This window comes from Ascaphus truei, chromosome 2, assembly GCF_040206685.1.
Source record: "Ascaphus truei isolate aAscTru1 chromosome 2, aAscTru1.hap1, whole genome shotgun sequence".
Taxonomy (NCBI): Eukaryota; Metazoa; Chordata; class Amphibia; order Anura; family Ascaphidae; genus Ascaphus; species Ascaphus truei.
In genome coordinates this window covers 289,223,948-289,240,765 of record NC_134484.1, presented here as the reverse complement: position 1 = coordinate 289,240,765, position 16,818 = coordinate 289,223,948, and positions in this window count along the sequence as shown.

The window sequence follows — 16,818 nt, the reverse complement described above, 5'->3', positions numbered from 1 at the left end:
CAAAAAGTAGATGGAAGTTTCTTCTGTGCAGGGAAGGGCTCAAAGCAATCATTGCAATTCCCACCCAGTCAGACCTGAGTGATCCTGCGGCTTGTACATGACATGGGTGCATATACAAAATAATACATTTAGAAACGTAATAATAAGGTATCCATATTGGATTCGTAATACCCAGCTAGACGTCCCAAACACATATGCACATGCAAGACTGCAACAGTTACACCAAATGCATGTGCTTCTCTTTTACTGGAATAAAAAGTAATGAACACACCAAAAATGCGTGTTTACCTGACTGTGAAACACGCGTGATACATCTGCAGCCCAGATCCCGTGTTCAGGTGGGATCTCTGCAGGTCAAATGCTGCTGTGTAAACACCTAATAAAGCAGTCTGTTCCATATTATTAATAAGTGACACACCCGGGAGAGGGGGAGGGACAAGGGGAGGGAGAGGGGGAGGGACAAGGGGAGGGACAAGACCCACCCCTCCCACATGAGAGAAGAAGAGAGAAGAAGAGAGAAGAAGAGAGAGAGAAGAAGAGAGAAGAAGAGAGAAGCCCTCACTCTGCCTCCTGCTAGAAGTCTGCTGCTTATCCCCCTGTAGGCTCCAGGCTCAGAGATCCCTGCTCTTTATCATGCACACGGGGAAGGGTTTCCTTGTATTGTACAAGGACTGCATGATGGTGTGTATTGGGGGGAAAGGGGTCATTGAACCTGGAGAGGAGGGCAATTGAGTGTGTGGATGGAGGTGTTATTGAGTGTGGGGAGGAGGGATGATTGAATGTGAGGGTTAATGAGTGGGGAGGAGGGGTTCAAAAAGTGTGAGGGGGTAATTGAGAGTGGGGGGGATTGAGTGTATGGGTTTGGTCTACATAAACTTTCATGATCCTGATGAAGGTTCCTTAGCAAAACCGAATTCTCTTTTGCTTTATACCAGTTTTTGGGGTTCTCCACTTTCCTGGATGGGCCATGTCTCATCTCCATACAGTGCTTTCACTGCGGCAAGGGATTCTGGGAGGTTGTCAGCTACTTGGGGAACACTGTAGAAGGAGCGTTTAAAAACAAAAATACCTATAACGTCATTATACAGCAGATAAAACATCTGATAGAGCCTCAATAGGCGGAACAACTGGTAGTTCACCACTGCTGTGGTGGTGGAATCCAGTAAACAAAACTATTATTGGTTCTCCATTTCCAGAGTTTCAATCTATAGAATAGCTAATAATTCTGTGTATTTTAGGGGTACCAGCAAGCTGTCTGCGAATTACTCAGGGGACTATAGCATAGGGGTGCACGAGTCCATGTATATATACACACCTTGCCTAATTGCAGTTAGATTAATCAGGATCATGCATGTGCATTCAAGTGAGTAATTGGATCAACTATTAAAATGTATACAGCAATAGATAAAAAGCACAAAACAAGAAAATAAACCAAGAAAATCTTTGCAAATAAAATAAATAAATTATAAAAATGTGTAACAATAGGATACAGACATGTTAAAATAAAGACAGAGAGCTGAAACGAGGAACACATATCTGCAATGTAAAGGAACAGCGTGCCCTGGATGTTCAGGGTGAGAAAAACAATTGATGAGGAGACTAAGGTGTCCAGGCACATAGATTCGTGAACATGTTTATTTGATGGTGTTCATGTATATTGTGTAATGTGAATATATATATTATTAACTTTAATAACACAGAAAATCATTTATATTGGCGATGAAAATATATTAGAAATAATTAATAGTGAATTTTAATGTGTTTATTGAAATAATTTTTATTTATTGTGAAAGTGAATAGATGTGATATTATATATTTGTGCAATAGTGTATGAAAATAAAAATGATATTAAAAAAAAATCTTAAGATGAGAAATAAATGTGTGTCTATTAAAGGACAAATGTGTGCAAAAATATTTGTGTTGTGATCATTTGAAATGATTATTACCAGTGTCTAGACACTTATTTAGTCCATCCGGCATCTAGATTTTTAACCTGAATATCTAGTACGTTTCTTGTCTGCACAGGGTGCCAAACCTTTTGCCCCCAGAACTCAATACAGGGACATATTCAAGACACATAATTTTTAAAGAGGCAATGTCTTTATTATCTACCTTGTAAAAATGTTTGGGGACAAGATGCGTCTGAGCCCCAGAAAGGATGCTCCATCTATGCTCCAAAAAACGAATATGGAGAGGACGCATGGTGCATCCAACATACCCCAGGCCACATCCACAAGTTATGAGGTATACAACATATTCGGTTCTACATTAAATACACACCTTCACTGAAAAAGTCACCACTAGAATGACAACTGAACTCTTTTTTTTGGTGTCCAAAAATTGGCACGTGAGACATCTAATTTGACCACATATATAGTTGGCTCTTTTTTGTGAGACCACGAACTTAAGGGAAGGGGACTGGGGGAGGGGTAGGGAACACCTCGCTACTGCTAGGTAGGTAAGAAGGTGATGGTGCTGCAATCAGGGTTGAAGATATAATGAGAACTAAGAGAAAACAGAACCCCAATGAAGAGCACTCAATCACCAAATGGTCAGATTGAGATTTCGGATCAGTCAAACCTAGACTGAACCCTTATCCAGACCATCATATGCGTATCTAAAGACACAGTGTTATCTATACTCAGTGCCGAAGTACACTGATTGGCCCACTATATCACATACCTAGCCACCTACTCTTATAGCCTGTCTTATCATTACTGATCTACACGCATGAGGTAGCCACCATTAGCATCAGCTGAGTATACATCTATCACAGTGGCCTTTCCATCCTGACCTCAAGCTGTAAGTAGGATACATATAGCTGTACCACCAATACAGTGATATACTGGGACAACTATCTCCCTTAGGAGTGTAGTAATATTGGTATGATTTATGCCCTGTATCCGGTTGGATTTTAATATTTCGCTGTCTTTTTGGCTCATATTTGAGTCTCATATACTTGGACTCTTTAGCGTTCTATTTTATTTGAGTACTACTCCCAATAAAGTGTTTTGTATTGTATGTCTTTATTTATATAGCTCCATTAATGTACATAGCGCTTCACAGTAGTAATACATGTGGTAATCAAATAAAGAACAGAGCATGGGAATAAGTGCTTTAGACATAAAAGTAACATTAAGGAAGAGGAGTCCCTGCCCCAAGGAGCTTACAGTCTAATTGGTAGGTAGGGAGAACGTACACAGACAGTAGGAGGGAGTTCTGGTAAGTGCGTCTGCAGGAGGCCAAGCTTTATGTATCATGTGTTCAGAATATCCACAGTGCTACTCATATGCTTCTTTAAGCAAGTGTGTCTTAAGGGGGGTCTTAAAGGTGGATAGAGAGGGTGCTAGTCAGGTACTGAGGGGAAGGGCATTCCAGAGGTGTGGGGCAGTCAGTGAAAAGGGTTTAAGGCGGGAGAGGGCTTTAGATACAAAGGGGGTAGAAAGAAGACATCCTTGAGAAGAACGCAAGAGTCTGGATAGTGCATAACGAGAAATTAGGGCTGAGATGTAAGGAGGGGCAGAAGAGTGTAAAGCTTTAAAAGTGAGGAGAAGAATGGAGTGTGAGCGGGATTTGATCGGAAGCCAGGAGAGGGATTTCATGAGGGGAGATGCTGAGACAGATCTAGGAAAGAGTAGAGTGATTCTGGCAGCAGCGTTTAGGATAGATTGTAGTGGAGACAGGTGAGAGGCAGGAAAGCCAGACAGCAGGAGGTTACAGTAATCAAGACGGGAGAGAATGAGGGCCTGAGTCAGAGTTTTAGCAGTCGAGCAACAGAGGAAAGGGTGTATCTTTGTTATATTGCAGAGAAAAAAGCGACAGGTTTTAGAAATGTTTTGAATGTGAGGGACGAATGTGAGAGAGGAGTCGAGTGTGACCCCTAGGCAGCGTGCTTGGGTTACTGGGTGAATGATCGTAGTTCCAACAGTAATGTGGAAGGAGGTAGTAGGGCCAGGTTTGGGAAGAAGTATGAGGAGCTCTGTTTTAGCCATGTTGAGTTTAAGGCGGCGGAGGGCCATCCAGGATGATATAGCAGAGAGACATTCAGAAACATTGGTTTGTACAGCAGGTGTAAGGTCGGGTATTGAAAAGTATATTTGTGTGTGTCGTCAGCATAGAGGTGATAATTAAACCCAAAAGATGTTATTAGGTCACCTAGAGAGAGTGTGTACAGAGAAAAGAGAAGAGGTCCCAGGTCAGAGCCCTGGGGTACCCCCACAGAGAGATCAATAGAGGAGGAGGAAGTGTTAGCAGAAGAGACACTGAAAGTACGATGGGAGAGGTAGGATGAGATCCAGGATAGAGCTTTGTTCCGAATACAAAGAGTATGGAGAATGTGAAGGAGAAGAGGGTGGTCCATGGTGTCAAATGCTGCAGAGAGGTCGAGTAATATGAGCAGAGCGTAATGACCTCTGTCTTTGGCAGCATGGAGGTCGTCAGTTATTTTAGTGAGGGCTGTTTCCGTGGAGTGAGCAGCGCTGAAGCCAGATTGTAGAGGGTCTAGGAGAGAATAGGTGTTGAGAAAATGGAGCAAACGAGAGAATACAAGACGTTCAAGGAGTTTAGGCAAGAGGCAAATATTTTCACTCCTCATCCATCATACATTTCCATTATATGTCTCCACTTAGCGCTGTACCTGTGATCATAGAGTGATTGAGTGCTCTCCATTGGGGTTGTTTTCTCTTAGTTCTCATCTTTTTGTGAGATGCTATTTATGTGATCTGGACATTGATTAATGGCCTTGACTTTACTGGGCGCTATAATGTTTTGAACACTTCGCTTTTTGAAAGATGACACTACGTGACTCAGGAATATAACCTTTTAAAACAGGATCACAGACCAGAATATTCCAATGTTTTCCAAGTACACCCGTTATCCCAGATTCAGATTGATTGAATCTGGTGATAACGGCAGATGAAAAATCATTGGACTTGGTATTGTTAGGCAGATTATTGATTTATTTTTACCTTATATTTTTCTCTTTGTTACTAGAAAGAAGAGCTACTCTATCAAGTGATTTAGCTCTAAGGAATGACTTCTCAACCAGAACTTTATCATATTATTTTGCAATAAATGTGTTTTTTTTTTTAAAACAAGTGATTGCTTCTCAAAGTTAATTTCCAGAGAACAATTACTTTTTAATTGATTGAACTGACCATAAGGTATGTTTTATAGCCATTTCCTGTGATGGTTACTACTGGCTTCCAAGTAACATATTACAAGAAATCTGCTTGAAATGCACATCGGCTTGAATGTCATAGTTTTCATCCACTGTCAAGAGGAGATCAAGAAAGACAATAGATTTTGGATCTGTGATGTAAGTAAAAATTAAATCCATTTGATTGGAATTGAAAAAAGAAAATAATTTAAAAAGATCATCATCATTCCCATCCCAAATAATAAGCATGAAATCTATGAATCGGTCATAGTATATACCAGGCCCACCGCCCAAGGGTTGTTGGACCAGAAGTTGCCATCCTCCCAACAACACATAAATAAGTTGGCATAACTGGGGGTGACAAAAAAGAAAATCACCCGGCGCTCTTGTGAACAAAATGAACTGTGCAAATAATGTATATATATATAAATATATATATATAAACGTGCTAATTGGTAAATAAAAAATCAGTGATACTAATACTTGGTGCCTGGTCAGCTTCAACCCACGATGAACCCTCCTAGTGGATTCTTTGAGATACAGATTGTTGAAAAAATGCAGGGAGCTCAGGAACCATTGGATATGTAAAAAAACAAAGCAGAAATACATAGTGCAATACTGTGTGATAAAATAATAAAGCCATTGAGTGATTAGGACACCTAATGAGTGCACACTCACACTTTTACAGTGGGTGATAGGCAGTGTACCCTTCCAGGGTTGTCTCTGAGTGCTGATAGAGAACTTGATGGTGATGTCATCAGTCCAGGTCACATATCAGCTCCCAGGTTCATGCAACTATAACCACAAGAACCAGACTAAGTGTAGGGGGTATAACAGTTTAGTGGGTACATTCAAAATTTTAAAATGGCCACTCACATTGAGCCCCCATACACAATTTGTTGTACGAAGTCCGCCCTCGTGGATACCGGCAGTGGGAAGCTTCTAAGGTGGACGCTGCTTACTTCAGCAGCTGGTGCGCATACAGCTGCCAGTGGGAGCTCTCCCTCTCGCGCGTCCTCCGTTAGTGCGGTTGGCGCTTCGGAAGACGTCACCAAGTCTTAATCACTCAATTGCTTTATTATTTTATCACACAGTATTGCACTATGTATTTCAGCTTTGTTTTTTACATATCCAATGGTTCCTGAGCTCCCTGCATTTTTTCAACATAACTGGGGGTGAACCTATCTAACCTATCATGGCCATTCTACAGATCTGTATATAAAACGAATTGTCAAAAGAAACATAAATGTGTTAGAGTATAAATTTAATACTGTCCAAAATAAATTGACTTTGGATGGGAGGTAAAGTTCCATCTTGATCCAAGAAGTGTTGGCTGGCCTGAATCCCCTTGACATAATCTATGCAGGTGTACAGGGCCTGTACATTGCATGTAGCCCTCTATAAGAGGGTTTCCACTTAATCTCGGATATCGAGTCGATGACATTGAATGTGTCCCTAATATGTGATCTTAATTTGACTACACAAAGCTGCAAAAAGTGGTCTACATACAGGGACAGGCTGGACGTCATCAACCCGATCCTCAAGATAATCGGTCTCCCAGGCAGATTCAGGAGACTTGTGGACTTTGGGAAGATGATAAAATATAGGGTCCATCGGCTGGGATATGGATAGATATATATCTATAGATATTTAAACTCAAGTTCTGAAATTACATCATTGCCCTTAGCTTGTAAAATATGTACACCAAAGATCTTTAGAAATTGATCTGTAGGATCTATTTCAAGTTTCTTGTATGAATTTGTGTCACCCAGGAGACGCATTAACTCTGCTACATAGTCACATAGTTACATCTATTTTGAACTACGGTATAAGACCTCCTCCTTTGTCCACTTGTTTGATGATAATCATATCACCTGACTGAAGTTCTTTTAGGGCCCTTTTCTCACCCACGGTAAGATTGTCTTTAAAGCTGCAGTTCAGTCAATATCCTGCATGTGTGTTTTTTTTTTTAATAAATCAGTTCTGTAGTAAGAAAAAATACTTTTAGCATTTTCTGTTTTTAAAAAAACAACTTTGAAAGACCAATTTTCTTGTATACTATTTTAACAGCCATTTGCTAAGGCACTGCCCCTTCATGTCCTGTCACAAGCCCTGGCACACCCCTTTGTCAGCCCTGCCCTCCCTCTAGCACATGTCAGTGCAGAAGTGCTCATGAATATTCATGAGCTTCCACTGAGAGGCAGAAGCAGAAGAAAAACAGATCCTTTCACTAATTATGTCACCAAATTTCGCCTATCAATACATGGAGAACGAATTGACCTGCAGCTATACAGTTCTTTAGGTAAGTAGAGATTGCACACATGAAACTATTGAAGTAAAAAAAGAAATTTTAAAAAAAAAGAAAAAAAAGACTGAACTGCAGCTTTAAGTTTAAATTGTTTACACATGGTTTTAAAATATGCCAAAACCAATGTGTAAAAAGTATCTATATAATTACCCTTTGAAAGATAAGGATAAAACAGAAATTTGGGTCGAAAGGTTGAATGTAATACATTTGTAATAGAATTCGAGGTATCATCTCCTGAATCCACATCTCATGAATGGTCATATCAGCCATTCCACAAATTTGGAATCTACTAGATCAGATTCTCTTAGTAGAGATCTAAGATGTGCCAAATGATTCAGATCTGACAGATTAGTTATCTCGCCACCAACAGATTTTTTGTTTTGCATAAGAAAGTGTATGGTGAGTTTCAGCTTCCTAATGTCATTGGCCAGGGCATGCGCTTCTGTTTTTTTTTTTTTTTTTTTTTTAAATCTTCCTGGAACTGGTCATTCCAACAGAAGCAACTAAAACCCCTGGGATCTGTCCCAGTCCACCCATTATATCCTTTTTACATTTGTTTCTGGTTATCTGGACAATATATGGATTACTCACAGTTTATATTTGCAATAATTGTGTTGATTTAGCGCTGATATATATATATATATATATATATATATATACACATGTAGAGGTATCAGTACCGTGTTAGCCGAGCTTCAATAATCAAAAAATAAATAGATAAACCGTTCTGTGGCTAACGAAATGCTTTTATTTGTGCGAGCTTTCGAGATACACTGATCTCTTCTTCCGGCGATGTTACAATGAATGAAGCAAGGATTACTTAAAAACAGTCTCTCTTGGAATGTTAGCTGTCATTCCAAGAGACACTGTTTTTAAGTAATCCTTGCTTCATTCATTGTAACATCGCCGGAAGAAGAGATCAGTGTATCTCGAAAGCTTGCACAAATAAAAGCATTTCGTTAGCCACAGAACGGTTTATCTATTTATTTTTTGATTATATATATATATATATATATTTATATATTATATAACTGTATGCTCATCTGCATGTCTTAGGCAGGTCTGCAACCCCGCCTTTCCCCATTATCACCCAGCATACAGCACTTCCACTGCAGCAAGGGATTCTGGGAAATGGCATGCAAATGAGCACACAGTGTCACTTTTTGCCTCAATAACAGGCCGAGAGGAGCATTACCCACACCGCTGTTTCGACCTTAATGGGTATCATCAGTGTGGGGTTGATTTTAACTGGGTATGCAAGAGAGGCTATGGGATAGGCTATACCATAATACTGAGTTAAGTTATGGTGAGTAAAAAAAGTGACAAAAACCCTCCACAGGAAAGCAAATATGCAAATACAACTGTATGCTCATCTGCATGTCTTAGGCAGGTCTGCAACCCCGCCTTTCCCCATTATCACCCAGCATACAGCACTTCCACTGCAGCAAGGGATTCTGGGAAATGACATGCAAATGAGCACACAGTGTCACTTTTTTCCTCAATAACCATTTTTAACATGGTTCCCTATAGGCTTAAGCTTGCTGCATGGTCACAGCTTTGAGCACAGCCAGGGTTAAGGTGCATACCCAGAAAACCACCCACAGACAGCTGTTTTGACCTTGATGGGTCTCATCAGTGTGGGGTTGATTTTACTGGGAATGCAAGAGAGGCTATGGGATAGGCTAAACCATAATACTGAGTTAAGTTATGGTAAGTAAAAAAAGTGACAAAAACCCTCCACAAGGTCGAAATAGCTGTCTGTGGGTGTTTTTCTGGGTATGCACCTTAACCCTGGCTGTGCTCAAAGCTGTGACCATGCAGCAAGCTTAAGCCTATAGGGAACCATGTTAAAAATGGTTATTGAGGCAAAAAGTGACAATGTGTGCTCATTTGCATGTCATTTCCCAGAATCCCTTGCTGCAGTGGAAGTGCTGTATGCTGGGTGATAATGGGGAAAGGCGGGGTTGCAGACCTGCCTAAGACATGCAGATGAGCATACAGTTATATTTGCATATTTGCTTTCCTGTGGAGGGTTTTTGTCACTTTTTTTACTCACCATAACTTAACTCAGTGTATATATATATATAAGTCTTGATAATAAAAGGATGTTTTTGTAGTTTTCTGTCTGATTTATAGAAGAAAGTGCAGACTTAGTATGGAAGTGATCTGCTCCACAGATTCACAGTCACTAAGGCTGATGAATAGAAAGTCCATACCAGACTTTACAATGGTTCTGGTGTCCCTCACCTGCTCTCCCAATTCAGGAACAGGAATATATTGCAGTGAGGTTTGCTGCTCCACTCTCTCTCTTAGAGCCTTGAGGCTGGGAGGGAAACTGCTGCTCCCCAGTATCCAGTTCGTGGTTTTGACTGCCCCCATGTGTTGCAGCATCTGAGGATCTAATGGAACGCTGTCCCCATCTCACAGTTAAGGACTCAATGTTATTATACTTGTGTGTTATTTAAAGTTGGTATCTGGCTTAGCCAGCCAATATTGCAGATAAGGATATGCATGTGAGTTAGACTCCTGGCAGGAGTAGATGTTTCCTTTTATGATGTATTTGTTCTTAAAGTGACGTTTTTTAAAATGTTTAGTGCCACTGATGGAGAAATAAACCACTGAAGGTTGAGGCCTGAGTGCCCCTTGTGTGTATACATGTGTTTGTCCCCCTTTTCTACAAATTAAACCCTAGAAGACTGTGTCGCGAAGAGCCTGGGCAAACGACAGCACTACACGACATGTATTACTATTGTGAAGCACTATGTACATTTATGGCGCTATATAAATAAAGACATACAATACAATACAATACAAAAGGAGCCGTTTGTCACAATATATATGTCAATTGAAAAAACCTCATTAAAGTGTAGTTAATGATTGGAAGCAAATTCTTCAAAAGTCTGGATATTTCGAAGTGAAGTTGACACGCAACCTTAATTCCCCCACCATGCTTTGCTGACTTCATCACAAATTACATGATCCCATCACATTAGAGAATGTGGAATGCAGCCCCAAAGAACCAGGCTTCTCCAGTCCATTTCTCCCCCCAGCCCACTCAAACATTCGACTTTTCTGGACCCTTCTTTCCCACCTGCCCACCTGTTGAGCCGCATGCGGCCCGTGCACCGCGTGTTTGATAGCCCTGTATTTGGTAGTAATGAGAACAAACGGTTAAAAAAAATTGCAACTAAACTAAGTAAAACATACAGGACCCCTATAAGCTCATATTGAACCCCCAAAATAACCACAACATATATATATATATGCGTATAAGTGTCAAAGAGGAGTGCTACTGGCTCAGTAGCACTCCTCTTTGACACATACGCTTATATATATGTTGTGGTTATTTTGGGGGTTCAATATGAGCTTATAGGGGTCCTGTATGTTTTGCAATTCTTGTTCAGCTGGCCCTAGCTGATTTGGAGGGTGGCTCCTCCTTCCCTAGTTTGAAGCTCACCCCCTCCCACTTTTAAATGGTTATAGCTCACTCAATTGCACCTTCCACACCCATGGGAACTTGCATGCAGTTTGATTGCGACAAATCTAATACAGAGTGCTTTTCCTGGTACTATACAGGTTAATAGGAGCTTCAATCAGACTTAGAACTATGCAACTAATTTTGACATATTTATTATAAATCATTCTTCCTAGTAATGTACAGTTTATTAAAAATCTATTTTAGTGTTAGGACCCTTGAGACGTGGTCTGCCTTGGAGGGGCTCAAGGGCTTACAACACTTTGGCCAAAGAGTTAAACTAAAAGACCATTTTATTATATATATATATATATATATATATATATATATATATATATATATATATATATATATATTTAGGCACTGTACCGTGTATTAGTGTCATTTGGATGTAGCACTGAGCTCTGTCTGTGTTTCATGTTCTGTATCTGGTTTTAACTAAACTAAGTAACCAAGTGTTCATATCGTTTGCTTCTTGAACATCAGTCTCCTATCTAATTCATCTAGAACCATGTGTAATTTCAACATTTCCCAGTGAATAATAGAGTTGATCTGTAGTGCTTGTCTACTAAAGGGAGTGATGAATAATGGAGAGATAGGGGACCCCTGTGTCTGCATTCTAGTATTGACATTTCTTGGTTTCTTTTCATGGTTCATACTGTAATTATTCAATAACTCAGATCTGTTTGTTGAAAGGGCATTATCAAAGGCCTCCCTTAAATCGGTATCTCTGTACCTTCTGGCCAAAAACTTTTATGTAATTAATCTGAACTGTTCTAAAAATGACTCTTCCGTCGAGCAGAATCTACGGAGTCTTAAAAATTGGCCTTGAGGTATGCCCTTAAAAGGGGGCCTCTGATATTCACATACCTGGACAGCCCATCTCCCAAAGATCCAATACTAGAAATAATTGGCATGCCAGGTGAGCAGATCAATGATTTGTGGATCTTTGGGAGATGGTGGAAAATGGGTATAACCAGATTAGTTTTGAATATCTAATCAAATTCTTTTTTTTAAAGACCTGTAAGACCATACCCAGGTCCAAAACTTCCTGAGTTCCAATAGAAATGTGTAACGGGTGCTCACCACAAACAAAACAGGACAGCGAGGCTGAGGTTGTTAGTATAAACCGACCTCCAGCTGTGTGGGCGCGTCCGGAGTGCAGAGTGATAGTTGTATAGCCGGGTCAGGGTTGGAGAATTACAATAGTCGTAATACTCACCATGGTCAGGGGTTGGAGAAGTCAGATGGTCGTAGAGGGTAGCCGGGGTCCAGGAGCAGAGAAGGTGGAGGTCCAGATGTAAGCCGAGGTCGAGGTAGAGAGAAGTTGGGGGTCCAGGTACAAGCCGAGGTCAGAACACTGAGGAACAAACAGGTTCAGAATGAGCAAGGCAACAAGGCAACAAGGCAACAGAAGCTTGAGGAAGCACTTCGTTAGGAATGAAAGATTATGCTCAGCCAATTTGCCAGAGGGCTGGCTGAGCATATAAAGGTATGTTGACCAATAGGCAGCTCGAAAGCAGCTGCCAGAGATTAGGGTGAACCACCCACTCGGTAGCAGGCGCCCAAAGGTAGTGCGTAGGCGGAGTGAGCTGCAGGTGTAGGTGATCCTAGTGCAGAGTGGCGTTACATATTAACCCCTCGTGTGCTCCGTGGTGCGGTACTGGTGCGAGGTTTCCTGCGGTGTGATGCATCACCCATGTCATCACGGGACATGACGTGGGGGCGGGGCCTAAGCCCAAACCTGGGCGTATGCCCGTCTGACGGCGTGGCAGTTTTTGGTGGCTTTCCTGGTCTGCGGTGCATCATGTGTGTCATCATGGGACCTGTCGCGGAGGCGGGCTCTAACGCCGATCCTCACAAAATGTGGCTGTGAGGTCCCCTTTAAGTTTGTGATAGGTTTGGTTATTAAGTTGGTGAAAAGCCTCTTTTCTATAGTCATCCATATGCTGTACTGTATAACTATAGCTCCACCATTATTAGCATTTTTGATGACCACTGATTTGTTGTTTTTTAAAGATAACATTTTCCTATATTTATCTTTAGACAAATTGTTAACATAAGGGGACTGAGTGAATGTAAACCATTTTAATAATATCTGTAGATCTCATTGTCACGAGAGCTTGCGACAGGCTGTAATTTACACCAAAACTATATATAAATATATATATACCTGGGTTTGAACTGGGACGAGACTTAAGATATGATAAATATAATTTATTCCTTGATAAAGGTGAACACAACAGATTATACAATAACAGGCAAAATATAGAGACTTACTTAAAGATTATGGCAAGAAAGTCAGCAGGATCACATACTGCCACCTCTCCCATAAGTCCGTTGACATCTCAGCAAAGCAGGCAGGTCATAAAAGACACAGGCCTGATGACATGCAGACATCAAGACATTTGCATCAAGACAATGAACAGCATGAACAACATGAACACATGATAGAGGGTGGACAGCTAGCTTATATACCGTTTGTCCCTCTATCTGTAACCTTAGGTGCCGAGACGGCTAGCAAATGTCCCTTTGAAGCTTTTGAAGCTAGGTGGTCAGTGTGAAAAGTTCCACTTCCTCTGGTTAATTCCTTTTGTCCGTTGGGCCAAGCATAAGCAATTAGCCACTTAGTCTTTGATGATCAGGTTTGTAAATTCTCCTTTCCTGCTCATCACATAGCAGGGGGGCTGCAGTTTCTCAGACTCAACCAAAATTTCATATTTACTGCAAATCATTGCATAACTTCCGTTCCGTAATACACACAGTCCGGTGAGATATATTAATACGGCCGGTGGCACCTGACGGTCGCAGAAAGACCAAAAATTACATTGTAATATGAACATTAATAGAGATATTAATATCTGGCATTTAGCAGCAGGTACCTATACAGGGTTTAGACTCCCCAAGATCGGCTGACTCCCGCCAATACACTTATGTAATTCTTAGCCGGTTCAGCCAAGGACATCTCATAGTATTCTTATATTTAATAAAGTTACTCACTTTTGATATCCTGTTGGGGGTAGCCCCCCCCCCTGGCCCCATCAATAAAACCTTTTGAAGTGGGCTATTGGCTTTTCGCATAACCAATTAGGTAATTACTTCTTGAGCTCTGTATCACACCTAGCTCAGACTCCTCTTTTGATATGCATTTCCAGAGAGGAAGCTTGCATATCAAAACGTGAATACTCATATGAGGCACCATTTGGTTCCTTACGCATTACAAAGACAGGCATTCTGCCTGTACATTAGCACACCATTAGCATTCTGCCTGTGTATTTCAAAAATTGCAAAAAGTCACTTTATCCAAAATATATGTCCCTCTTATGACAAAGTTATATTTTTAATATGTGTGTACTTGGGGGGTGACCCGGAGGCTGTACCCCAAGGCTCAGAATACCTTGCTGGCAGGCAAGACAGGTTAAAATATTCCCCTCATGTTCCAGACATCCCTGCCCTGCAGCTATTCCTCATAAGAGGCCACCCATACAAGGCAATCCACTTACACGCTGACACAGGCAGTTGCAGGCCCATGAGGCAAAGGGAATACACAGATAACGCATTAACTAGCCCACTGGGCTTACACCATTAACCCCTGATGACCCAGTGTGTGTGTTATGCAGGTACTGATTAACCCAGACATTTCAATGGGACAGGGACACAGGGGAGAATACATTTACAGGTTATAACAAGGGTAAAATCACATTTCTGGGCCTCAGCCCAGTTAACCCCTTGTCTCCCTGGCGACGTTAGAGGGGGGCCCTTGGGGGGTAACCCCGTTAACCCCGGGCCAAACCCTCCCTACCGCCACACTCATTCCACTAATTGCTCAAACATTTGCAGTTGTGGGTCCTTAAGATAGCTAATAACCCGTAAAGGTCCTGAATGGCATATCTTTCTCTAAAAGTGTGGAGGCCATACGTATCCTCAACAAGTGAAAAGGCCACATGGTGTATAGAACCAGAGGTCTGTATCAGCCGATCAGGGGAGAAAGTCCCCACTGGACAATGTATGTTTTTCTTGTTAAAGAATTTCTTAAGTGACAGTTTTTTCACAAAACGTTGTACAGTAGGGCCCCGCTTTACGGCGCTCTGATTTACAGCGTTCCGCTCATACAGCGTCTCCCAATGTATACCCATATTCATAAGGTTCAGCGTTTGTTCCGTTTTTCCAGCGATTTTCAGCATGACGTGCACAGAAGCAAAGTATCCGGTTTTCACTAAACAACAGTTTTAGTGCATGCGCAACTCCTTGTCAGATGCCATTTGTCAGCGAAACAGTCAGTTTACAGCTCTGCATCTCTGTTTTCAAAGGAACAATACAGTAGGGTCCCACTTTACGGCGATTTCCGTTTTACGGAGATTTCCGCTTTACGGCAGAGGCCTGGAACGGAACCCGCCATATGAGTGGGGCCCTGCAGTACATCTATAGTTGTTTCAAAATCAAAGTTACTCAAGGGCGCAAAATGAAGGCCTTTGTTCAGAAGTAGAATCTCGGTATTAGATTCACTCCAGAAATTTGATAACATTGTCCTCATTTAGAACTTTTTCTTACTTTTGTAAGTAGGTCCTCTTCTTCCTTGGCCATCTGGTAGTCTTATGTTTTTTTGGCCCTGTAACAGGTACTTATCCCTGTTTGGATAAAGCTGCCTCAGAGCTCTGAATCCAGCATGGAGCTGGTTAATTGCAGTCACTCAATTAGCCACTCTCCACCTGGACTAATGAGAGCTCTGTAAACAAGTCTCATGTGGGACACTGGAAAGAGATTTTCCTCAGCACACACCAGTGCTGACATGAGGAGAGGGACTGGAATATACAGGAGGACTGTGTATTGACAGCAAGACACAAGGGGACCAGACCTCTTTTCCTGGACGCAGAAGACCCGGGAACCTGCCAGAGGTTAAAAATATATTTAAAAAAAATCCTTAATATAAGTCACACAATTATACACAATATGAGTTCTACACTATTACATAGTACAGTATATGTATGTACTGTATGCAGGGCCGCCAACAGAAATCATGGGGCCTGGGACAAATGAATGGAGCAGACACCCCCCGAACCCATAGCGCACCCCCCCCGAACCCATAGCGCACCTACCACGAAAAAATATATTTTAGCGCGCAACTTTTACTTAAGTGTTTTCTTATTGTGATACAGAAAAAAACATTACAATGCAACCTGTTTATTTTTATATTTTCAACAAAAGACATGTGACTGCCTGCCTGGGTGGCTGGGTGGGTGAATGACAGTATAATGACAGTGGGTTGGTGGGTGAATGACGGTGGGTTGCTGGGTGGATGAATGACAGTGGGTGGGTGGGTGGATGAATGACAGTTTGAATGACAGTGGGTGGGTGAATGACAGTGGGTTGGGTGAATGACATTGGGTTGGGTGAAAGACAGTGGGTGGGTGGGTGAATGACAGTGGGTGAGTGGGTGAATGACAGTGGGTGGGTGGGTGAATGACAGTAGGTGGGTGAATGTTGAATGTGGGTGGGTGGGAGACAGTGATTGGGTGACTGGGAGACAGTGACTGGGTGGGTGGGAGACAGTGACTGGGTCGGTGGGAGACAGTGACTGGGTGGGAGAGAGTGACTGGGTGACAGTGACTGGGTGGGCGACAGTGACTGGGTGGGTGGGAGACAGTGACTGGGTGGGTGGGAGACATTGACTGGGTGGGAGAGAGTGACTGGGTGACAGTGACTGGGTGGGTGTGAGACATTGACTGGGCGGGTGGGAGACAGTGACTGGGTGACTGGGAGACAGTGACTGGGTGGGTGGGTGAATGACGGTGACTGGGTGGTTGAGAGAGAGTGACTGGGTGACAGTGACTAGGTGGGTGGGTGACAGTGACTGGGTGGGTGTTAGACATTGACTGG